At 50.1% G+C, this 25,952-nt stretch overlaps 1 long non-coding RNA gene across 1 annotated transcript in view; it reads right to left on the minus strand.

Annotated features, from left to right (window-relative positions):
• The window catches only part of LOC142768638 (uncharacterized), a 43,176-nt gene extending 18,477 nt beyond the window's left edge, over nucleotides 1-24,699 (minus strand). Inside the window, exon 1 of the long non-coding RNA XR_012885372.1 lies at nucleotides 24,599-24,699. This is a non-coding gene — a long non-coding RNA (uncharacterized LOC142768638). The remainder of the gene's footprint in view (nucleotides 1-24,598) is intronic.
• Nucleotides 24,700-25,952: the final 1,253 nt, after the last annotated feature.

Raw genomic sequence — 25,952 nt, forward strand, 5'->3', positions numbered from 1 at the left:
GGTTTCCAAGAAACACACAAAAAGTTTAATTGAAAAGAAAAAAAGGCAAAGATTCCTCACAAAACAAAACACTTAATAAACAGTTGACTGGACATGACGAAACACATCTGTAAACACCCAACAAAAACGTTCAAAGTCAGTAACTAAACCTAACGTTCGAAAGGGGCTGAGTGATGGGAGTAGCGCAAGAGTATCGGTGCAGTCTCACCCACAAGTTGGTTTTCGGCGGTGATGAGAAACCGGAACGCCGTGACTCCTGCGTCACTGCGTGGGCTGGACGAGGACGAGGGAACGCTGGCTGCTGGCGACACGTCGAAAAGCCCTACCAAATCATGATGGTTTCGGCTTGAGGAGCGTGGACACGTCGGAGACGGGAGAACGCAGGCTGGTGGTGACGCGTCAGAGAACCAGGGTCGACCTAGTCAAGCAGCTGGGCGCACAGCTCGGGCCCGGAGCCCGACGGCTGTAGCTCGCCTGCCGGAACCAAAGTCCGCAGGCCCTGGAAAGGAGTTCAGGACCGGATGGCCACGGTCCTTTGGAGCGGGAACCCGACAGCAGGAGGCCCCGGCCGGTGGAAGTCCTGTAGGCTCGGGTCCGGAACCCAACGGCCCATCTTCAGCGCCCGGTCCGGTGACGACCTTCCGCTTGCACTGCCTGCCTCGAATTCCCCTTGCTCTGGTCTGCTCAGGCTCCTGCTTCAGCTCTGGCCCACTTGTCTCGTTCTCATTGGAGATACTGCTGTCTCGCGGTGTCAAGCCATTGGGCCTTGAAATCTCCGTGTTCGCTGCCCATTGGATGTTTTACCTTTTGTTTACTTCACGTCCTGCCACGCATCCTCGTGCTCGACGCTCTTTAACGTCGTCGTTGTTCAGGCGACCCAGCACGTGCACTCGGTCATCCTTTAATTTCGCGCACTTTTCGAAGGCGCGAAATTAATTCGAAGGCGGGATCGTTCAGTGTTACCGTAAATGACCTGGGACATTGACCACTCACCATGTAAATGAAAGATTACATGTTCTCGGTTACAGTGAACAACGTGAACGCAACGGACAACCCTCAACCCTAAAGGGCTTTGCCCCTCAAACATGGCATATCCCCGAAGTGAATGCTGACGAGCGGGCGAAGCAGTGGGATCGTTCAGTGTTACCGTAAATGACCTGGGACATTGAGCACTCATCATGTAAATGAGAGCCAAATGGTGTACAGTTATATATAATGCCTTAAGTGGTATCCTTTGTAGAGTTGTTGTGAGTGGCGTTTTTGCATCCATTGTTACCGCTTTGTGGTATCGGATCAAGCCTGAAGTTGGAAAATACGAGGTCTGCGCACGTTCCCCTGGTTGGTATCTGGTGGATGTTGGTTATTTCCAATCGTACGAATTGAGTCATAGAGCATACCAAGACGTCATTTTTCACACAAGCCACTCGTTGGCGTATAGTGGATACCTTGAATCTGCTGCGACGTTATGGCAGAAATGAAATGTGTGGTCTGTAACGCGCTTGTTCTTCATCTTCGTCAGCACAATCATAATTTTCAGCGGCGGCTACGATGCACAAGGCCGACGCCAACGGACGAGCTTCTACCTTAAGGAGCTTCGCCCCTAAAATGACAATGATTGGGCCAGCTCACGGCGTGCTTCATCCGCTTCGCCTTTGCGAAATCCGTGAGTATAAATAAAAGTCGTGTAGTTTTATTTGTTTGACCTTATCGGCATTGCTTTTGGCAAAACTCTTTATGCAAAAGAAATAAGCACGGCTTCGCCACAAGGGCTAAGCACTGAATGGGATAACGAGAAATTGGAATATCAAACGAAAAACGTGAAGTCGCTGGACACTTCCAGCGTGCCACTGAAGCACAAAGAAGGAAGGTGTGGGCTTGGTAAAAGTGTTAGATGATATCGAGTACTTCGTACTAAACTGTGAAAGAGCAGTGAGCCGTCCCAATACGTTCGACAGATGGAGTCGAAAACAACGCACATGCATGCACAGGGCAAAAACTACCCATGGACTGTTACAGTTGTTACGTCTTTGTGTTTAAGCGACGCGGTTTGTGCTTAAGCGACATTTGTGCTTAAGCGACACAATGCAGAACCTGACGTTCCTAGATATTTTAAGCGGACATGTGATCAGAAGAAAAAAGTAGCGTTCTTCGGTAACCTAAAGAATGAGCTTATTGTTGCTTACCAAAGTTTTATGCTCATTTCAATTATGTATTCAGCTTTGTAGCAAGTTGCACAGCTTTAGTTTTGTACCGAGAAAATATGTGAAGTATAACTATTTTGGAACAGGCGTTTTCTGGTACTAAACCCTTGTTACTATGAGTGATTGATGACTAATGTTGTTCTAGATTAGTTGTAGGACGCATATAACTATCAAAAACGTATTTTATAAATTTAACTGAAAAATAAAAATGCCATATGGAAAGTATTAAATGCTAAGCTCATACTCATTCCCTACTTTACGATCATGATAATAACATGAATGATATGCTTTAAAAGAGATAATTTACCTCTTCACATGTTGTGGTGAAAATATGTGGTGAAAATACACTATTTATGTGGCATGAGAAATACCCGAAACATCACGTCAAAACACGGGAAGTAGACCACAGGGGCATCTCGTGCAAAACGCGTTCTAAACGTAACGACGAAAACTTGTCGTTACACGCGGGAGCGACGAAGAAACGAAGCGCGTGGTCAAGGGTCTCAATATGAACTATTAACTTTTTCTAGGGATACTTCAACGCTAAAGTGTTGGTCTATCTGTCTGTCTACTAGTGTCTATCCAACGATTAAGCCACCCTGTGAAAGTTTACGCCTCTGCTCGAAGCTCATCGATGTTGATCAGGTGGCTAGTTCGCACTTGTGACGTCCTTTGCAATGAAGCACAAAAATACGTGGCCAACTTTTTATTGCCGCTTTTATTCGGTATGCGGGAGACCGCTTCACCTTTTCCTACACCATTTCGCGCCTTTGGTTGTGAAGCAGAGAGATGGAAGTGAACGTCATTTTGCGACGTGGTAAGTTTACCACAAGTTCATCTGTGTGGCAAGATTGTGCTTTATAAAATGATTACTTCGATTATGGGAGTTTCGGAATCTTGGTCATTTTGAGCACGATGCCAGGCCCATGGCATGTTGCGAGCTTCGCGGCCACAGCGTGAGGAGTCGCCACCATCGAAACGACGACAGCGCACCTGGCCGCGTAGGTGAACGAAACCGAACGAAGCCTTTTTTTGACGATTTTATTTGTAAGCTTTCGGAATGGTAAGCATAAAAACCGTTCCTCATTTCATTTCAGACATTCAGAAGCATGAAAAGTGCGAAAGCGTAGAAAATTGGAAAGTGATACACTTTAGTTGGCAATGCGGACCAGGACACAAACAGTCTCGCCGCACTGCTCGTGAAAGGCACGCATTTATGTTATTACCAGTTAGAGTAAGTTTACCGAATACTGTCAACAAGTTCAGGGACGTAAGTGGTATGCCTTTACTTACTGCAGCAAAGGTTTCGTGCAATGCGATGGATATATCAGTCAGCACTGGACAGCTTCTGTGCTCCGGGCATCTGCGTTGAAGCTATGCGTAGTACGTTTACCTTCTTTGCACATGAACGCTGATGCATGCACATTGTTCACTGCTGTACGTGCTAAATTGTTGCTTACGTGGCCTTTATTTTGTGTAAACATTGATTGATTGACTTTCAATAAAACGATTCATTGCTGCAAGCTTGTGTGACCAGCGTTGTCACTTCGCTCGGCCTGTATGCGGCATCACAACTTACTAAAGTAAGTATGCAAGATACTTATGAGCTCATATCGCCCAGTTTACTGCATTGTACTATGTGTAAACGATAGAAATTGAGAAAGGGGGCTGCTACAACGAGCACGGGTCAGCCATGACGCCGAAGCAGACGACGACGATGTCGTCTGCTATGCGGAAGGCCAGCCGTCATATCAAAACACTCTGGTGCTTTTAAAACCTATTTCATTTTATACGCAATCATAAATTACACAAACAATATTCTTAGTTATATTTGGTTTAAAAATATGTGTAGAAGGTGACGAAACCTTTTTCACTTATTAGTAATATAGTCATTTTGCAATCTTTTTACGATTCCTTGCCGAAGCGCCGTTGCTTCTAAATTGCTGTCCCCTTGGCTGTATGGAAATGTCACTTCACTGACGAGGCTTTGGTGAACTCCTCGCGCGAGATGCAAAGGTAAGCAGCTAGGGGACTAGTTCAAGGGGACTCTAGACAATCAGCTCTCTTTGGTTGTTTATAAACACCTTGTGCTCTGCAAATGTGATATAAGCCTACTTCCAGTTTAACTAGACCCTTGATTTTTCGCTTGCCATGAAAGTTCTTAAACTACACTTATCAAGGCTATTAAACCGAAAATATATGAATCTAGAATAAATGTGTTTATTAGTCGCATGTCCCCTTAAGCTACTGCGCTTGTATATTACCATACTGGAGCAAATAAAGTGAAAATATTCACTGTGTGGTATTCATGGGGGGGGGGAGGAGAGAATTTCAGGAAGATTGATATCGACGGCTGCCCGCGGGGAATAATAAGAAAAGGTTACTGAAATTGTTGGGGTGGAAGATGAAGGAAATTGCGTGTGACAAGCATTGAAGAGACGAAGAAGGGTAGTGGGGCAGGGGCTTGTTTGTTGGACACTTCGATTGTAAACTAGTAATGTTCGGTTAGGTATGCGTAGAAAAACTCTTCTCTCAGCGTAGCGTATGAATGTTCGCCCGATGCTTGAGTGTGGGCGCGTACTACACGCTTGGGTACCCGCTCACAAGACATATTCTTTAGTAGTCATCGAGAGACAAGCCTTGAGAGTATGCTTTGGTATCCCCAAGTTTGTAGCAATGAAGGTCTTGTATTTGCAAACTGAACTTTCTTCGCTTGGTACCCGTTTTAAATTATTACCTACAGAGTCATTTGTCAGGCTGTATAAATCACTGGTAAGGCGTTTAGAAACCGTTATTGTTGCCCGTCCTCACTTGTTTTCGGGACAGTACTGGCCGATATTTTGTACGACTCAAATTCTGGTTATGCAGCCTTTTCTGGGCGCATTAAGCATTAAAATTGTTGACGTGCATTCATTTTGGAACAGTATCAATGCGATTAAAATAGAGTATGATGATATCATTCCGAAAAGTTAAAATTCATTCCACCTAAGTTTTTAGGAGCTATATGAATGGATTACTTTGTCTATGCGCCAATGAAAACAGTCGTAGACACTGATGCATCACAAAGTGAAAAAAAGATGATATTTTTTCCTTAACTACATAGGTCCTTTCTTTTTCGCCTTGTCGATTTTGTGCCCTTCTTTGAAGCAGAATGCTTTGCGATGATTCTAGCTCTCGATAAAATAACTGCTTCAGTAAGGTTCGCAGTAATTTTAACGGATTCACTATCAGGGTGTGCCTCCCTTACTGCAGATCAGAACTCGCATGCTCAAAGTGCTTCCAAAACATTAGTTCCCTCGCATCTCAATCTGATCAAATTGGTCTTGGTTCCAGGACGTAAGGACATTTATATAAATGAAATGACAGATTCACTGGCAAACTCATCTTTAAATCGACCTGTTATAGAAGTTTGAACACCATCCAAATTCATTATAGATGCTAGATTAGGAAGAAAACTGCGGTTGAATGAATGTTCTGCCCCTTCAATCACGGCCACATCATATTTCAGACAGTTCATCATTTGGAATAGTAAATTACGTCAAACTCGACCCATTAGAATTCGCCATCGCTAGACTGTGTTGTCTGACTCCGAAGCTTAATTTATGTTTACACAGAGTGGGTCTGGCAGCCTCCTCTTATTGTTTTGTTTGAGAAGTAAATGAGTCAACCGAGAATCATCTTATTTCTGGTGACAGACAGTCTGCATTACGCAAAATACTTTAGGTGCCGTTCTAGCCTCCTTAGAATGAACTCCAATGCGCAGAACGTACTTTGTGTCAGGAATTTGTCTCTTGGCCACAGTGACGGGAAGATTGCTGACGCATTGCAGCAGTTCACTTCAAATATATTTGAATTTTGGAATCAATATTTGTTCTTGTTTGTTTTTTTACTTTTCCAAGTTTCTTGTTTAAATTTCTAACTGCCGCTGAATCGCTTCTATAGCATTGCAGTATTCCATACTGTGTCTTCTTTCTCCTTTCTCTTAAATAAACCAATCCCAGCCCTTTAGTAAAAATTATCTTATGAAAACAATTCCGTTCTACACTAATCTCCAGCGTGGGTGTGCGCCACAGGTTCAAGCAAGTTTCCTTCTCTTGACTTGACGCCATGCTGTAGACTGCCCTGCGCTGAGCGCCAATGAAGCTCCGGGGAGATTTTTCATCAAAGAACATACAATTGAAAGATCAAAGGCTGTCACAAGAAGATGCCTAAATAAGCATCTTCGGGAAACTAGGGCGGTGGCCTATTGCTAATGGGCGTGGCTGGCTTTGCGAGATTATAGAACTGCGGGGGCGGCCACTCGGGGAAGAATGGTTGGACCAATAACCTTGTTTTAGCTTAAAAACACAGTGTACGTAGGAGACAGCCGAGGGGTTGGCACGATAGCTTTAATTTATGTATCGCTAACCAGCCTGGTGGTTTCCTCCCCGAAATAGCTCTTGCGTCTTTTTTATTACATGGTGTAATAAACGACCTTGAAGGAAACGTGTTACTCTTTCTCGACAGCCCCGGGTGGCAGGCAATTAGTGAAGACTATAAATTTTTTTCTATTTTGTCCACTTCATAGGGGTAGTACATGTGATCGTTTTTTTTTTTTTGAAACGCAAAAACAAGATTCCAGGGTTCGCACTGTGTGCAAGAGACAGCCAGCTATGATTACACTTATTTTTGTTACCCCGCATGTATTTCGCAAACGTTTAACGAGCATAATTAACTAAAAGTACACAGAGTATACCAGAAAAAAGTCTTTACACTTGCAGAAGTTCCAAAACACTTACTAGAATTCAATTTGGGCGAAGAATGTATCTTCGCAATAATCAAAGAGTGGACCGTGCCTTGTTTATCTTTGAGGCATAGCTGGCTGAAACAGGCCGGACTCGGCCGTGGCCAAGTCTGGCGGGCCTGAGCCGGGTACGGGCTGTATTTAAAAACACCGGGCTGGGCTTGTGTGGGCCGGAGCATGATGTTCTTGGTCGGGGCCGGACAAACCGGCCTTTGCATTGCTTCACCTCACGTTACGTATAGCCTGGTATAGCTGAGTTGAACCACTACTCATTATTTTCTTGTTTCCTGTATCTAGGCGCAGTTTTATGTTTTCCGTGTCTTACTCCTACCGCACGATCCTTATGCTCGAACTCCGTCGACCGGGAATATTGTTCATCAAGAGAGAACAAAGCCCAAACAAGAAGACGCACAGATGCCACTTGTTCTATCGCAATATCTCAAGGCTAACCACGTTCGACCACGACGGGCTTGGTGCCCCTTGTATTCCAATAGCAATTACACGGACACCCCTACCTTGTGTGTGCAGCCGCCTTCATGCTTCGTATAAATAGAAATCATTAATATTGTCACGTGGTCACAGAACGACCACAACGTCTGTTAACAGGAGCAGCACTGGACGTTGAGCCAAACCGAACGTTAAAGCACGAGCACACCAACCGTCTTCTTTTTCTTTCACACCATGGCACATACTCGCATTGGCATGGCTAAACCTCGTTCCATGCCTGTGGCATTACCCCCCCCCCTTCGAAAAAAAAAGTACCACCCCGATGACCAATGCCGATTAAAAGTTAAAGTAGTCCCGTACACGCACAAAGACGCGTGATGAAGCAGTGTCAGGTGGCTCGGGGGTAGTGTGGCTTCATCCGTGACACATGAACAACGTCGGCCTGCTGGGAACGTTGAGATCGCTGAGCTGTGTCTTCAAGCAGAATTTCGTTGTTGACATCTGTGAGGCGCCGTAGTACTCTATAGGAACCGAAGTAGCGGTGAAGTAACTTTTCCGAGTGGCCCCTTTTGCGAACGGGGATCCACAACCAGACCAGATCACCGGGTTGGTAAATGACATGGCGATGACGGGAGTTGTACCTCTGCGAGTCGATTCGTTGTTGTTTTCGGATCCGCTCGAGTGCAAGCTGGCGGGCCGCGTCGGCGAGCCGGATAAAGTCGTTCGCATCAGTAGTAATGTCGGTCGTGTCAGGCAACAGCATGGCATCAAGCATCGTAATTGCTTCTCGGCCGTGAAGCAACCGGAATGTAGTGAAACCCGTAGTCTCTTGAACCGCAGTGTTGTAAGCGAACGTTACGTATGGCAAAATTGCATCCCAGTTTTTCTGATTACGGTCGACGTACATAGATAACATGTCAGCGAGCGTCTTGTTTAATCTCTCCGTCCGACCGTTGGTTTGTGGATGGTATGCGGTTGTTTTGCGATGAGCTGTTCCACTAAGTCTCGTGACGTCTTGCATCAATTGGGCTGTAAAGGCTGTTCCATGGTCAGTGATAAGAACTGTTGGCGCTCCATGACAGAGGACGATGTTGTTGATGAAAAAATACGCAACCTCATTGGCGGTGCTTCGTTGTAGGGCTTTCGTTTAGCAGTACCTCGTTAAATAGTCAGTAGCGACTACGATCCAGCGGTTGCCATCATGTGACTTCGGGAAGGGCCCAAGCAAGTCCATGCCGATTCATTCAAACGGTTGTGACGGGGGTGCAACAGGCTGCAATAAACCAGCAGGGCGCACAGGTGGGGCTTTACGGCGCTGGCAATGATTGCACGTTTTAACGTAATGCTTGACATCCTGGGTGAGCTTTGGCCAGTAGTAGCGAGTCCGAATCCGGGCAAGGGTACGTGCGAATCCTAGGTGGCCGGAAGAAGGCTCGTCGTGGCAGGCAGATAAAATGTCAGCACGTAGACCTGGTGGAACGACGAGGAGGTACTCAGTTGCATAAGGTTTGAAGTTCTTTTTGTAGACGATGTCGTCGCGGAGACAAAATGACCCTGAACGTGCGAATGCCGATGGTGGACTCGAGCTGCGACCTTGAAGGTATTTGATAAGTTGTTGGATCTCTGAGTCATTCCACTGTTGTTGGGCCAAGTCAGATTCACTGACTGCACACAGAAAATGGCCATCGGTATCATCGTCCCTCAATGTCGTCGCGAGGGGTGCGCGCGAAAGGCAATCAGCATCAGTGTGCCTGCGGCCCGACTTGTAGACGACTGTAACCTCAAATTCTTGAAGGCGTAAGCTCCACCTCGCGAGGCGCCCTGAAGGGTCCTTGAGATTGGCCAGCCAACAGAGGGCATGATGGTCCGTAACTACTCTGAATTGACGGCCATACAGATACGGTCGGAACTTTGTTATCGCCCAAATAACAGCAAGACATTCCTTCTCCGTGGTCGAGTAGTTAGTTTCCGCAGATGACAAAATGCGGCTAGCATAAGCGATGGGACGTTCAGCGCCGTCTTGCCACTGGACGAGTACTGCACCAAGACCGATGTTGCTTGCGTCACTGTGAAGTTCGGTGGTGGCATCTTCATCAAAGTGCCCTAGTAAGGGTTCACTCTGAAGGCGCTGCTGAAGCTGGGAAAAAGCGGCTCTCTGCTCTGGACCCCACACAAAAGGAGTATCCTCCTTCGTTAAACGGGTAAGGGGTTCAGCGATGTTGGCAAAGCTCTGGACAAAGCGTCTGTAGTAAGCGCAGAGACCCAAAAACCGGCGCAAATCTCGTTTGTTCGAAGGTGGAGGAAATGCAGCAACAGCCATGGTCTTTTCTGGGTCTGGTCTAATGCCATCGTGACTGATAAGGTTGCCGAGAAACTTTAGTTCTTCTTAGCCGAAATGACACTTCTCCGGTTTTAGAGGTAGGCCTGCGGATCGAATAGTGACGAAGATGGACTGAAGTCGTTGTAAATGTTGCTCAAATGTTTTAGAAAAAACAACGACGTCGTCTAAATACACGAGGCAGGATTCCCCCTTCAGACCGGACAGGACGGTGTCCATCATCCTTTGGAACGTTGCCGGTGCAGAGCACAATCCAAATGGTAACACTTTGAATTCGTAGAGGCCATCGAGAGTTATGAATGCTGTTTTTCCCTGTCACGTTCATCGACCTCGATCTGCCAGTAGCCGCTGCGTAAATCCATTGAGGAAAAATATCGGGCATGTCGAAGTCGATCCAGTGAATCATCTAAGCGTGGGAGAGGGTAGACGTCTCTCTTCGTCACTTTGTTGAGCTTCCGGTAATCGACGCAAAATCGAAGAGTGCCGTCTTTCTTTTTAACAAGTACGACGGGTGACGCCCATGGACTGTTCAAGGGTTGGATGACGTCGTCGTCGAGCATCTGTTTCACTTGAAAACGTATTGCCTCTTGTTCTTTTTGCGACACGCGGTAGGCGTGCTCTCGTACAGGCCGTTTGGTAGGGTCCGTTATAATGCGGTGATTCACGGTTGGGGTCTGCTTGATTCTGGAGGTAGACGCAAAGCAATCACTATACGTACGTAAAATCATGCGTATCTGCTGTTGCTGCGCACAGGATAGCTGGCAATTCACGTCAAATGTACTGGCTAATGCAGTGTTACCTTCGGCAGCAGTGGCAATCGGAGCGATAGTGGAACATTCTTCGTCATCGATGGCTTCAAAGTTCGCGATTGCTGTTCGCGTTGCCAAGTGTTGGTACTGGCCGCCGAAATTCGTGATCAGAAGCTGAGTCCTCCGATGTTTCAGTTTGACGATAGCACGCGCGACACAAATCTGCCGAGCCAAGAGCACCGAGAGGTTAGTTTCCGCGATGCCACTACTCTTGTTGTCACGGTCGCTCTCCACAGTTACCTACATACTGGCTCGTGGCGGCAGTGCGATGGTGTCGTCAGCAATTCGAAGTGTTGTGGTAGGCGCAACTGCATCCTTTCGTAGAGCTGTATGGTCGTTAGATAACGTTATGAGCAGGTCGCGAAGGCTAATAATGGCTCCATGCTCGCGGAGCCATCCATTTCGAGAATCAGGTTTTGGGAGCATTCGCGCAATACAACGAAGGAAACAATGTACGTCGACTCACGAATTCGGAGGCGGGCAGTGCACATTCCTAGCGGTGTCAATAGGTGACCTCCCGGAGTCCGGCGGTTGGTTCCATGTCCCCAAGGTGTGGTTACCTTTCTTAGCTGTGCAGCGAGGTCAGCGCTTATAACAGAATAATCGGCACCCGTATCTACCAGAGCGGTCAGCGGGTGGTTGTCGACAAGGACAGAGATACGAGCAGAGACGCGTTTGTCGTCGATGGCACACGTCGGTGAAAGAATGTCGTCGGATGTCGGAAGGCAAATCGGGGGATCAACAGCGGCCTCACCCCCAGAGGTCGCTGTTCTTAGTTTCCCCGGCGCGGGCTTGTGGATCTAGGCAATCTTCCTGCAAGGACGTCCGCAAAGGTTGATTGTTGGCCAGGTGACGTGAAACGCCGTGGAGATGGTGAGCGGGATTGGCGACGCGGAAGGGTTGAGGATCGTTGGCTTGCCAAGTATTCGGCGATAGCACGGGGCCGCTCACCATCTCTGGGTCGATGAGCATCCGGACGAAAGCCAGGAAGACCCATGTGCCTGTAGGCGCACTCACAGAAGATGTGACCTGGTTCACCACAGTGATAACATAGAGGCCGGTTGTCGGGAGCACGCTATACACTGGACTTCCGTGTAAAGGGTGGGTTGCCGTACTGCGGTAGTCCCGAGTAGAACGACGGTGCCGTCTGCAGGGTGGACGGACGGGACGGATAGCCAACAGCCGGTGCAGGAGTACGTAGTGCTTCCGCGTACGTTAATAGCGGAGCTTCGGCTGGACGCGGGGCCGTCATGGGCTGGACTTCGGCTGCACGCAGAGTCGTCATGGGGTGCACCAGCTGCCGGACCTCTTCGCGAACGACATCCGTTAGAGCAGCAACATGGGGCGGAGAAGACACCACGTGCAGCTTTTGCAGCTCTTCGTGCACAATACTGCGCATGATCTCCGTCAGGTCTTTTACAGTCGTGACGTCAGGTGTTGGTAGGGCCGACGACACTGAAGAAAGACTGCCAGGACGCTCATACTGGTACGAACGCTGCCTTAGCATTCTCTCCATTGTCGTGGCTTCGCGGAGGAAATTCGCTACAGTGCTGGGAGGGTTCCGCACTAGTCCCGCGAACAGCTGCTCTTTCACTCCCCGCATTAAGAAACGCATCTTCTTCTCTTCCGTCATTGAGGAGTTGGCTTGCCTGAACAGCCGCGTCATGTCCTCAACGAACATGGCAACACTCTCGTTCAGACGCTGGTTTCGGGAATTGAGGAGCCGTTCCGCTTGCTCCTTTCGGTCAGAGCTTCGAAAGGTATTTCGCAACTGGTTGCAAAACTCTGGCCAGGTTGTCATAGTGGCTTCATGGTTTTCTAACCAAGTGCGCGCACAGTCCACGAGATAAAAGTAGACATACCGAAGCTTTCACTTCTCATTCCACTCGTTGACGCTGCCGCCACGGTTGTAGTCGTCAAGCCAGTCGTCGACGTCCTCGTAAGCGTCACCGTGGAACGGCTTCGGAGTACGCGGGACGTTGAAGAACCATGGAGGAGGCAGCGTTGATGTTTCTTGGGTTTGCGTTCCCGCACTAGCCATAATACTGCTGAGTTGTGGAAATGGTCCGAATTCAGGAGGTAGGCCTAGTTGTCACCTGCTACGCCGTAGGTCAGCTGGTTCTTCCGAGTAGCGACTAGTGTCGGGACCTTGCTTCTGATTGCAGTGCATACAACACTACCCAGCACCTCCACCAGAAATTGTCACGTGATCACAGAACGACTACAACGTCTGTTCACAGGAGCAGCACTGGACCGCGAGCCGAACCGAACGTTAGAGCACGAGCACACCAACCGTCTTCTTCTTCTTTCACACCATGGCACATACTCGCATTGGCATGGCTAAACCTCGTTCCATGCCTGTGGCAATATTGTCCCGCGTATGGTATGCTTTTGGGCGCTAGTAAAGCCGTGCCAGCGTTGCTGCGAGCGCATATCAATACAGCCGGCTCAAGAAAGCATAGATGAAGAATGCTGGCCATTCTCGTTGCATGATGAGCACAATAAGTAACATTAAATGTGTCCGTCGTTTTGAGGTCGGTGGTTCTTCCCGCAGAAAGGAATGCGAAGAGGTGCCACTAGGCTGGAAGGCTGCGTTACTCGAACGGCAACTTCAACCTCTCCTCATAAAAGCGCGGCCCGAGGGGAAATTATATACAGCACAGGAACTGCAAGCTTCAATATCCACGACCCCTGCGATCCAAAGCACGACCATATTAAATAACAATATTATATATTTGATATTTAACCTACACACCATGCACAACCTAAAAATTTCTTACAGCATTGGTCTCCTATTTTGTTATAGTGAGTGGATTTCAATGCACATGGGCTCACAGTCTCTATGACTTTTAAACTATTCTTCCATAACAACAGCCACTTAACCTCGGGCACTTGTGATAGACGGTTACCTAAAGGTTTTCCATTGGAAACGTGCCTTCGTAAAACACGTTAAGACAAAGACGTATGATAATCATTTATAATATTGTTACTTGAAGGTACACGCGAAACTAGGCGTTTGAAGATGTATTTACACAGCACCAACGCGCAAGCCAAGATGGAGAACAAAAGCTGACGACGATGATGATGATCCTTGGCACCCTGGCGCATACCCACAAAGGGGCCCTACACCAAAATCGCGGCGTCTTTCTCCACGCTTATCTAACCGTTTTTGTGGCACATTGTTTCATAACATAACCCCCGGGCGCTAAAGCCCCGTCTCGGTGCTTTCTGTGATGTTGCCGAGTGGTAGAGCTTAAGTCGAGATACATGAACAATGTCTGTAGACAGTGAAGGGGAGGAGGAGGAAGACTCGAGCGGGACTATCTCGTAAATCACCTGTGTCTTTTCTTTTTTCTGACATTGCGCCAAATTAATTTTACAGTCAAAACACAGTAATCATATTCCCCTAATCTAGAAAATCTATAGGTATTTACTTGCATTAACCACCGGCTTCTTGGCCAATCCCCCTTAGTGGGTGAGAGCCACAAAAGAAAGGAACAAGCAAGCAAAACCTGTGTCACCTGGCGCAATACGCGGTAGGGCCCCGAGTAGCGGGAAAGCAGTTTTTCAGAAAGTGCAACGCGCCTGGTCGGAGTCCACAATAGCACAAGAGAACCCGGAGTAAAAGAAACTTGGCGATGATGGGAGTTGTAACACTGCCGCTGTTGATATTGCGATGCTAAGAGGCGCTGACGGGCAACATCTCGTGCTTTTCGAGCTCTAGTGATAGCATCGTGGGCGTATTCGGTCGTCGAGTCGACGGCTGTCGGAAAGATAGTGTCAAACGGTAAAGTTGGATTACGGCCAAACACAAGATAGAAAGGTGAAAAACCAGCTGCATCGTGGCGTGAGGAATTATAGGCGAACGTAACGAAAGGCAATGCAACGTCCCAGTCTTGGTGGTTGGACGATACGCACATGGCGAGCATATCGATTAATGTCCGGTTGAATCGCTCAGTCAGTCCATTAGTTTACGGGTGGTATGCTGTCGTAAATTTATGCTTTGTCTCACAGGAGCGAAGCAGGTCTTCGATAACTCGGGAAAAAAATAGTGCCCACGATCTGTGAAGAGTTGGCATGGTGCGCCATGATGCAGTATGACGTCGTGCAGAAGAAAATCGGCGACGCCTGTGGCACAGCTGGTTGGTAGAGCCCGTGTATTGGCGTACCGGGTTGTGTGATCCGTCGCAACAGCTATCCACTTATTCCCAGAAGTGGACGCAGGGAAAGGACCTAGGAGGTCAAGACCAAGTCAAAAGAACGGATCAAAGGGAACGTAAAGTGGTTGGAGGAACCCAGCAGGGCTCACCGAAGGTTTTTTCGTCGTTGACACTGGTCGCATGAGGCGACGTAGCTGCGGACCGAGCCATGAAGACTGGGCCAGGAAAATCGACGCTGTACACGGTCATACGTCCGAGACAGTCCGAGGTGACCGGCGTCGTGGAGCTGGCCAATCACGCTTCCGTGTAAGTTGGAAGGTACCACAAGGAGCAGTTCGTGTCCATCAGGGTAGACGTTGTAACGGTACAATGTACCATCCTTGAACACGAACAGTTGAGTAGACGGATCGGGTGCCGCAGAATGAAGCTTCTCGATGATGTTACGTAAGACAGGGTCTCGGCGCTGTTCCTCACGGATGTTGCTTAAAGCGGAGAGAGACAGGACACATGGCGCTTCATCGAACGCCTCAGGTGGGTCCACTGGATTCCGAGATAAGCAATCAGCGTCATAGTGTAAGCGCCCAGATTTGTAGAACACTGAGTAGCACTACTCTTGGAGTCGTAATGACCATCGCCCAAGGCGCCCAGTGGGGTTATTCAAGGATGCGAGCCACCAAAGTTCGTGGTGATCGGTTGTGACGGTGAAATGTCGACCGTGTAAATAGGGCCGAAATTTTGCTACTGCCCAAACGAGAGCAAGATTTCCTTTCAGTGATTGAGTAGTTCTTTTTCACCTGAGAGAGGAGACGGCTGGCATAGGCGATAACGCGGGCACAGCCGCTTTGATGCTGGACCAAAACAGCACCAATTCCGTGGCTACTGGCAACGGTGCGGACTTCTGTAGGGGTGGCATTGTCAAAATGGGCCAGGACAGGTGGTTCTGTTAGCAATGCAATGAGCGTAGAGAACAGTGTAGCCTGCGCAGCACCCAATGTGAATGAGACATCTTTTCTCAGTAAGTTTGTGAGATGATGGGCTACTTCCGCATAGTTGTTCACAAAACGTCGAAAGTACAAGCACAGACCGAGAAAGCTGCGGACTTCCTTGGTGCAGGTCGGAATGGGGAAGTTCCGCACGGCTCGCACTTTATTGGGATCAGGGCGTACACCAGAGGAGTCGACAAGGTGACCCGACATGGTTAGTTGCTGGCGTCCGAAGTGGCACTTTGACGAGTTCAGTTTGAGACCGGCATTGCAAAAAACAGCCAGTATTGAGGATAGGTGGTCAAGGTGGGTCTCAAAGGTAGGAGAAAAGACGATAATGTCGTCAAGGTAACATAGACAAATTGACCATTTCAGCCAACGCAAAAGAGAGTCTATCATCCGCTCGAAGGTGGCCGGAGCGTTGCATAACCCGAAAGGCATCACCTTAAACTGATATAGACCATCGGGCGTGACAAAAGCGGTCTTTTTGCGGTCCATGTCGTCGACAGCAATTTGCCGGTACCCTGATCTTAGATCAATGGATGAAAAATACTTAGCGCCGTGAAGACAATCATGAGCGTCGTCTATGCGCGGTAGCGGGTAGACGTCTTTTGGTAATCTTGTTCAGATATCGGTAGTCAACACAGAATCGCCAAGTGTTGTCTTTCTTTTTGACAAGAACTACAGGGGAAGCCCATGGACTACATGATGGCTCGATTATGTCTCTGGCGAGCATTTCATCGACTTCTGCTTGAATTATGTGACGCTCCGTTGTAGATACGCGCTATGGCCGCCGATAGACAGGGGAGGCATCGCCGGTGTCAATACGGTGCTTTACAGCTGTGGTTTGACCTATCGGACGATCACAAAAGTCAAATACGTCCCAGTATGACTCAAGGACGCGAAGGAGTGCGTCAGCTTGGTGCGGCAAAAGGTCTGGCGCGATCCTTTTTTAACGCCTGCAGACGGGCTTGCTTGCGAAGATCGAGCATGCGTGTAGCTAGTGTACACCATCGTTCGAAGACAGAGCTGAGATGACGCATTCGTCAGAGGAATTGAGCATGGCGAGGGCAATTCTACGCGGGAGCACTTGTGGACACAGAGCAAAGTTAAGCACAGGAATGAAGGCGCGGTTCGCACGTAACTTAATAACAGTGTGAGGTAAGGTAGCACTGCGAGTCAAAAGAATGGATGTAATGGGCGCGAGCACATAGTCGCCGTCGGATACAAGTGGTGAGGGCATTACGGTGATGCAGGTCACAGTTTGCGGTGACAAACGGACATGCTCAGCAGAGAATATACGAGCTTGGGGTGGACTGGGCGGATCAATCGGACACGGTAGGTCAAGTTGCACAGTACCAGCTGAACAGTCGATGAGGGCTGAATGAGTGGACAAAAAGTCAAGACCGAGGATAACATCATTGGTGCAGTGAGAGAGAACATAAATAGAACTGAAGTTTGACGGCCGGCGATAGTGACGCGTGCAGTACAGACGCCAATAACAAAAGCCGTACCACCATCAGCAACACGAAAACTGCGTGAAGGGGCTGGAGTAAGGGCTTTCTTTAGGCGGTTACGAATGTGCAAGCTCATCACAGAAATATGGGCGTCAATGTCCACCATGGCTTTAACAGATAAACCGTTTACTTCAACGCCGATCAGGTTCTGATTGGTCGGCAGCGTCAACAGAGGAATTCGAGAGCAAGTCGTATCAGCAGCGTCACCTGCAGGAGCTGCAGCCGTTAGTTTCCCGAAGAAAACCGCCGGGCAGGGGATGGGAACTGGGAACGGGGTGGCGGTGGAGACCGGGAAAATCTACGTCGAGGTGAAGGTGAGTGACTGCAGTGGGCAGTGGTCGTAGTGGTCGGGTCGTTATTAGCTGAGCCATCATGCCGTGGTAGTTCCTGGCCCTAGAGATAGGCTGGTGAGTGGAGGTTGGAGAAGCTTGAGTGCCCGATACGGTGAGGTCCACGTGCTTCGGCAATGGCGGAAAATGTGTCCTACTCGTTCCCATGGAAACCAAATCGACCTGTCGTCAGGCGTCCTCCACGCATTTGGATCACGGTTACGCGGAGCAGGGCGGCGATAATGCTGTGGGTGGCTGTAGGTAGATCAACTGACAGCGTCAGGACACTGCACAGAACTAACCGTGTGAATACCCGCGTTGGCTAGTTCTTGGCGAACAACAGTCTGTATTAGCGATATGGTCGGCTGAGGATCGCTCGGTGCTAGTGCTCTTAACGGTGCAGGTGATATGGCCTCTATTTCGCGGCACACGATGCTCGTGATGTCACCGGAGTGTGAATTGGGCTGGGTCACTATACGAAGATCCTCGCAAGCTGATGTCGCAGCAGTGTTGGCAAGGCGCGTAAAGTGGTGGGCAATGCGACGGTTTTCAACCTCTTGAAAGCGTTGCCACTCCGAGATAACATCTTGCACGGTAGAACAGCCTTTGCACACAAGGAGGTTAAATGCATCGTCTGCAATGCCCTTGAGCACGTGCGCTACCTTGTCAACTTCAGCCATGGTTCGGTCAATTTTACAGCAAAGGGTCAGCACATCTTGTATATACGCCAGGTAGGACTCCGTGGACGTCTGAACACGTGTGCCAAGTTCTTTCCTGGCGGCCTGTTGCAGCCGGCAGTTTGACCAAACAACTCGCGTAACTTGGTCTGGCATGCGTCCTAGCTCGTGATCGCGTCCACGTTGTTATTAAACCATGCCTTGGCCTTTCCTTGCAAATAAAAGATGATGTTTGGCAGCATCAATGTTGGGTCCCACCTGTGGTTTTCGCTGACGAGCTCGTAGAGTTTAAGCCACTCATCCACGTCCTCGCCTTCCGTTCCCGAAAAGTTGCCGGGATCGCGGGGTGGAGCGGAAACGAGAAAAACAGGGGAGGTCGGCGCCGTTGATGCATTGGGCGTGGCAGTTGACGAAGCGTTGCTGCCGGTGGACATGGCGGAAGCAGCGACTAGGCGTCCGCTGCGTAACTTCGTCGTGCGTTGTCTACCCCGCACCTCCACCAAAATGTTACGTGAAGGTACATGCGAAACTAGGCGTTTGAAGATGTATTTACACAGCACCAACGCCCAAGCCAAGATGGAAAACACGAGCTGACGACGAAGATGATGATGATCCTTGGTACCCTGGCGCATACCCAGAAAGGGGCCCTACACCAAAGTCACGGCGTCTTTCTCCGCGCCTATCTAACCACTTTTGTGGGACATTGTCTCATAACAATATATATCGGAGTATAACGTCCCAAAACTGCGATATAAATATCAGAGGAGCTGTATAGGATGGCTGCGGAAATTTCAATCACCTGGCGTGCATTAACATGCTGTGGCGAAGCCTTCGAACAGTGGGTCGTCCTCTCCAGCGCCTTCTAGTGGGTCGCCCTTTTAGCAAAAAGAAGAGCAGCTCGTGCAGAGAGTCGGTACCCGCATTGACTGTCGCTGTCAAGCATCGTCGACAAGTGTCCGCCAATAAACGTCTCAACAATTTGGCGGAGAGTGCTGTGCCCTTCTAACACCTTCGATTAGCATTCGATGCCCCTGGAGCTTCGATCCCGCACCGTGCCTTCTACCATGCACCAAGACGCCGCACAGCAAACGCTTCCTCCTGCGCCGACGCCATGTTACAGTGTCCCCCGCATCCGCGACCCTCCTGTCTTCACCGGCGCGGATGGCACCGACGTCGAGGACTGGCTTGCTATGTACGAACGCGTCAGCGTCCCTAATCATTGGGACGCGGCAGGTAAACTCGGCAACCTGGTTTTCTACCTCGCGGGTGTGGCCGGCATGTGGTACAACAACCACGCATCCGATTTCCCCACTTGGTCCGCTTTTAAAACCGCCATCGTCGACGTGTTCGGCCGTCCTGCCGTTCGGAAGCTGCAAGCCGAACAGCGGTTACGGGAACTAGCCCAGCAGACCGGTGAGTTCTTCACAAGTTACATTGAGGACATCCTTGACTTTTGCAAGAAAGTGGATGCGAGCATGCCAGAGGCTGACAGAATTACCCATGTTCTAAAAGGCATCGCTGACGATGCCTTCACCATGCTCCTGGCCAAGAACCCTCGCACTGTGGCAGATATCATTAAACTATGCCAGAGTTAGGAGGAGCTGCGGCGGCAGCGCTCGGTGACCCGTCGACCACCCTCATGTGATGCTGATCTCTCGGCCTTGTGAACACTTCCTGACCACACCACCTTGCTCGCTGAAATCAAGTCATTCGTGCGTGAGGAAGTTGCCCGCCAGGTCTCTTTACTGGCTTTTGCTTCCCCGCAACGTGCTCAACAGCCGTCAAGCACACTTCTGCCACCCCTTCGCCGAGCCATTCAGCAGGAAATCGCGCAGGTCGTTCCTCAATGCCACCAGCCGCCTCCAGTATCTACACCACTCAGTTACGCCCAAGTTGTCGCCAAGCCACCCCAACCGATTCCTGTGACTGGCCCCCCTGGTTATACCAAAACCATCGCCGGGCCCAAGGCCTCCGGAGAAACTGTGCCGCCTACATATCCCGACGTCATCCACGTGCCCCGTGTGCCGCCCACTATGCAGTTATATCAACAGCCGGCTCGCCCATCGCGTTCCGCGACATGAATGGGACCCGCGAACCGATGGCGCACCGCTCACAATCGCCCCATCTGCTTTGCTTGTAGTTGCGTCGGTCACGTAGCACGCTATTGCAATCGTGTGCAACAACCGCAGGTCGCCTCCAATTTTCCCAGCCAATTGAGCCACTTTCATGACCAACCGCCGCCAACGTCACCATCGTCCCGACCCGCTCCATCTACCCGCCGTTCACATTCTCCGCGACGTCGCTCACTGTCACCGATGCGGCCACGTCCACTAGATGGTGACCAGGAAAACTAGTCGTCGCAGTCCACGAGGCAAGGGCTGCGACGCTGTCGAACTACAAAAGCCCTCAGAAAAGCCCATCGAACGTGATAGACGTGCTTGTGGATGGTGTTCGTGCATCTGCCCTTGTAGGCACTGGAGCCGCCGTATCCGTCATGGACGCGAAGCTTAGCCGATTACTGCGCAAAGTGACCACGCCACTTTCCGCGCTCTCCCTCCGTACAGCCAGCGCGCAAAGCATTCACCCTATAGCGATGTGTACAGCTCGCCTCATGATTCAGGACGTGATGTATGCCGTTGAATTCATCATAATTCCTTCATGCTCTCACGACGTCATCCTAGGATGGGATTTTCTCTCCCGTCACGACGCCGTCATTCATTGTGCACCAGCAAAAATAGAGCTGACACAAGTATCTTCTTTGACGCCGGCCGACAGTCCATCTGCTGCAAGCAAGTTACTTGTCAGGGACGACACGCAAGTGCCTGCAAACTCGTCCATGGCGATGCCAGTCTACTGTGCAAGTCTTTCCGACACCGCTGCACTCCTCTCGTCATCTCATCGTGTTTTGACCAGAAAAGGCTTGCTAGTTCCTTTCGCGACCGTGCAAGTCACTCACGGCAGCACCACAATTTTTGTTCTGAACTCATCCTCGTACAGTGTTACGTCGGTGCGAGGGGAATGTCTCGGCAGCGTGGAACCCATCGAAGACGCACAAGTCATGGATCAACCTGATTACACGCACTGCCGAAGTTTCAATACGCTTAGTGCTGTTTCTACATCTGTTTCATCATCCGCTGATGTATTCGGTCCTTCCATTGCCGACAACCTTACGCCGGTCCAGCGTTCCAAGCTTCTGGCCCTGTTGGAAGAATTCCGCTCTTCTTTCGATGTCGCTCAATCTTCTCTCGGCTGCACATCCACTGTCGCGCATCGCATCGACACAGGCGCACAACCACCACTACGGCAACGTCCATATCGCGTATCTCCCACAGAACGCCGTGTAATCAACGAGCAAGTGGACGACATGCTTCGCCGCGATGTTATTCGACCCTCTAACAGCCCCTGGGCGTCTCCTGTCGTTCTCGTCGAGAAGGACGGTTCTGTGCGGTTCTGTGTGGTCTACCGACGCCTCAACAAGATCACTCGTAAGGACGTGTACCCACTACCGCGTGTAGATGACGCGATTGACAGCCTGCAAGGAGCCGATTTTTTTTCATCTCTCGATTTGCGCTTAGGGTACTGGCAAGTACCTATGGCTGAGGACGCTCGACCAAAAACTGCTTTTGTCACTCCCGACGGCTTGTACGAGTTCAACGTCATGCCGTTTGGGCTGTGCAATGCGCCCACCACCTTAGAGCGCATGATGGATACCGTTCTGCGTGACCTGAAATGGCAGACGTGCCTGTGCTACCTCGATGACGTCATCGTTTTCGCTCCGGACTTCTCCACGCATCTCCAACGCCTGCGGCATGTTTTAACGCGTCTGAGTGACGCCAGTCTTCAACTGAACCTAAAGAAGTGCCGATTTGCAGCTCGGCAGTTGACAATACTCGGCTACGTCGTGTCCGAGGATGGAATTCTTCCCAATCTAGCCAAGCTTCGGGCCGTGACCGAGTTCCCCAAGCTGACATCCGTCAAGGAACTGCGCAGTTTCGTAGGACTGTGTTCCTACTTTCGGCGCTTCATCCGAAACTTCGCGTCTATCGTATCGCCGCTGACGAAGCTCCTCGGAAGTAACGGGCCTCTCCATTCATGGTCATCACAGTGTGACGACGCATTCACAACGCTCCGTCGTTTGTTGACGTCGCCTCCAGTACTCCGCCACTACGACCCTACTGCCCCTACAGAGGTACACACGGACGCCAGTGGTGTCGGTCTCGGCGCTGTCCTTGCGCAGCGCAAACCAGTGTTCCCGGAATATGTCGTGGCGTATGCAAGCCGTACGCTTACAAAAGCTGAGACTAATTACACCGTCACAGAGAAAGAATGTCTGGCAATCGTCTGGGCCCTTACCAAGTTCCTACCTTATTTGTATGGTCGCCCATTTGATGTAGTCACCGACCATCACGCACTATGCTGGTTGTCGTCATTGAAAGATCCCTCAGGCCGTCTCGCCCGGTGGGCCCTTCACCTGCAAGACTACGACATCCGCGTGCTGTACCACAACGGAAGGCAACATGCTGACGCCGACGCCCTGTCGCGTTCTCCCTTGCCTGACGACAATGCCCACGACTCAGCGTCTCACCTTGCCGTTTCTTCCATTAGCATTCATGCCGTTGCTACTGAACAGCGCAAGGATCAATGGATTGCCTCACTGATAGACTTGCTGACTGATCCATCCACTCCATTCACTCGCGCGTTGCGTCGTCAAGCCGACCATTTCGCCGTTCGCGACGACCTCCTCCACCGACGCAATTACAACGGTGACGGCCGCCAGTGGCGACTAGTCATACCCCACAATCTGCGCTCTGACATATGTGAATTCTTTCATTCTGATCCGCAATGTGCGCACTCCGGGGTATCGAAGACTTACCACCGCATTCGCCAACGGTACTTTTGGCGCTGCATGTACCGCTACGTGCAGAAATTCGTTCGCTCCTGCATAGAATGTCAGCGCCGCAAAACTTCAACGCAACTGTCACCGGTAGGTCTGCAACCTCTACCTTGCCCTGCCAGGCCGTTTGGGCGCGCTGGCATCGATTTGAATGGGCCACTTTCACTAACATCAGCTGGTAACTGCTGGGCCATTGTTGCTGTGGACCACCTCACGGGATACGCCAAAACTGCCGCTCTTCCCGCGGCTACAGCGAGTGATGTGGCCTCCTTCCTGCTCCAACGATTCATCCTGCGACACGGTCCAACTCAGGAACTGCTCAATGATCGAGGCCGCGTCTTCCTGTCTGAAGTCGTCGAAGCCATTCTCAAAGACTGCAACGTTGTTCACCGCAAAACTGCTGCTTACCACCCGCAGAAGAATGGCCTCACTGAACGCTTCAACTGTACGCTCGGCGACATGCTCTCCAAGTACGTCGCCGCCGATCACACAAATTGGGATGCCATTGTACCCTTCATCACCTACGCATATAACACCGCCCTCAGAGCACTACTGGCTTTTCACCTTTCTTTATATTATAAGGAAGGCACCCGTCGCACACCATCGACCCTATACTTTCGTACAAGCCAGATACGTTCGAGTGGGCGCCTATTTCTGCTATAGCCAAGCTTGCTGAAGAGTGTCGAGAGCTTGCAAGGACCTTTACAGCGCATGATCAAGAGCGGCAAAAAGGCATTCACGCTGACACCAGTGCTACTGCGCCCACTTTCTTCCCTGGAGCGCTCGTCTGGCTCTCGATCCCTACCACATCAACTGGCCTATCTTCAAAACTATTGGCCAAATACGAAGGCCCCTACCGTGTCGTCAAACGCACTTCCCCTGTAAATTACTTGATCGAACCCATCGAACCACCTTCGGACATGCGCCGTCGAGGGCGCGACATTGTTAACGTGGAGTGCCTCAAAGCCTACCACGACCCGCTCAGAGTAAACAGCTGTTAGTTCGCCAGGTGGCTCCCTCTTCATACCCGGGGTAGTTGTGGCGAAGCCTTCGAACAGTGGGCCGTCCTCTCCAGCGCCTTCTAGTGGGTCGCCCTTTTAGCAAAAAGAAGAGCAGCTCGTGCAGAGAGTCGGTACCCGCATTGACTGTCGCTGTCAAGCATCGTCGACAAGTGTCAGCCAATAAACGTCTCAAGAATGCGTTTAAGTCTAAGTACACCGGCTTCAATCACATTCACCGCCATCGAAAATGCTGCCGCCGCGAACCGAATTTGATCCCCCAACTTGCTGGTGAGCCGTCCAGCACTCTAATCACTACACATTCGTCGTGGTATACAAAGGCAAAAACATTGTTAACCCAATTGTAAACGTAAATTATACGCTCACGAAAAAGTTTGCTACTAAATACTCTCCAGTTTTATTCCCCAGAAACAAGCGAGTGAAAAATTTATCTACACTCACCACAGAAAACCGTTTCTGAATGACGTCGCTGTCCTTCAGTTACGAGCCGCCAGTATGTCTCCCTCTCTAATGCAGCTGCAACTGTAAAGCAGCTTTAGCTGTGCAATGCTGAACTGACATATTCAGGCATATATATACAAGGTATACGTACAAAAAAAGAAACAACATTTGCAGGAGCACAAATTATGCACATCAGTACAATTACACCTTCAATTATTAATCTATAAAAAGGCATAATTTGTCGTGCTAGTGTGGCAGCAACGGCGTCATGCGTGAGACTGATGTGGTGTATGTGCCGACATTGATGAATTTGTTGCACTATAAAGACAATAATATGAAACTACAGCATGCGACCGAAAAGCTGTAGTCAGTAGAAATTTCTGTGAAAAGTCATTTATCATGAAACTGACAGCTCAAGTCACGTTCGTCAGCCTTTTAGACACATGAATAATTATCGCTTGCTGACACAGCACAAAGCTTTGGTTTCAATCTAGCTAGTATCTCCTATGTATCTCCTAATGGTTGGTTTGTTGATTATTGTGGTCCTGCAAGGCACGCATCAGCGCGCAGCGGGCGACTCCCACGTCGGGACCGTTAGGCCAAGCCTGTCGGCCCCTCCACGGGTCTGCTGGACGGCCCAAAGTTGGTCGGCCAGGAAAGAGCTGCGTAGGACCGCCTCCCACCTGACCGATGTAGTGTTGGGGTTGGGGTACATTGCCTTGCACTCCGAGAGCATGTGCGCCCGCGTGGATACATCTCCCACATGCGGCGCAAGCGTCATTGTGGAACACGTCAGGATAAATAGCGTGAAGGTATCTCAGGTTAGGGTACGTGTCGGTCTGCAGTAGTCTGAGCGTAAGGGCCTGTGGCCTATTACGTTTTGGATGAGGGAGTGAATATAGTCTTCGCGCGAGGTAAAAATGTTTTGTTATTTCGTTGTACGTGGCAGGCGCGTCCCTGTTTTCCGCAACCCCGTCGTCCCCGAATCGCTGCCCGGTACCGGCGTGGTCGGTTAGCGCGCGCGCGGCCTCGTGGGCAGACTCGTTTAGGTTGAGGGGAGCACCTTGGACCTGTCCAACATGTGCAGGAAACCATATCAGTACGTGGTGCTTGATATCGTCGTGGCTACCATTCTGGAGCACGCGCAGGGCTTTCATGGAGATTAAACCACGCTCGAAAGCGCCAATAACTGACCTAGCGTCCCTATAGATGACCTCCCTTTTACCTTCCAGGATGGCCAGGGCTATGGCCACTTGCTCGGCAATCATCGGATCATCAGTGTGAACCGATGCGCAGTTGGTGATTTGCTGTTTGGAGTCGACGACGACTGCGGAGAAGGCGCGGCTCCCACGGT

Source organism: Rhipicephalus microplus, chromosome 8 (assembly GCF_043290135.1).
Source record: "Rhipicephalus microplus isolate Deutch F79 chromosome 8, USDA_Rmic, whole genome shotgun sequence".
NCBI lineage: Eukaryota > Metazoa > Arthropoda > Arachnida > Ixodida > Ixodidae > Rhipicephalus > Rhipicephalus microplus.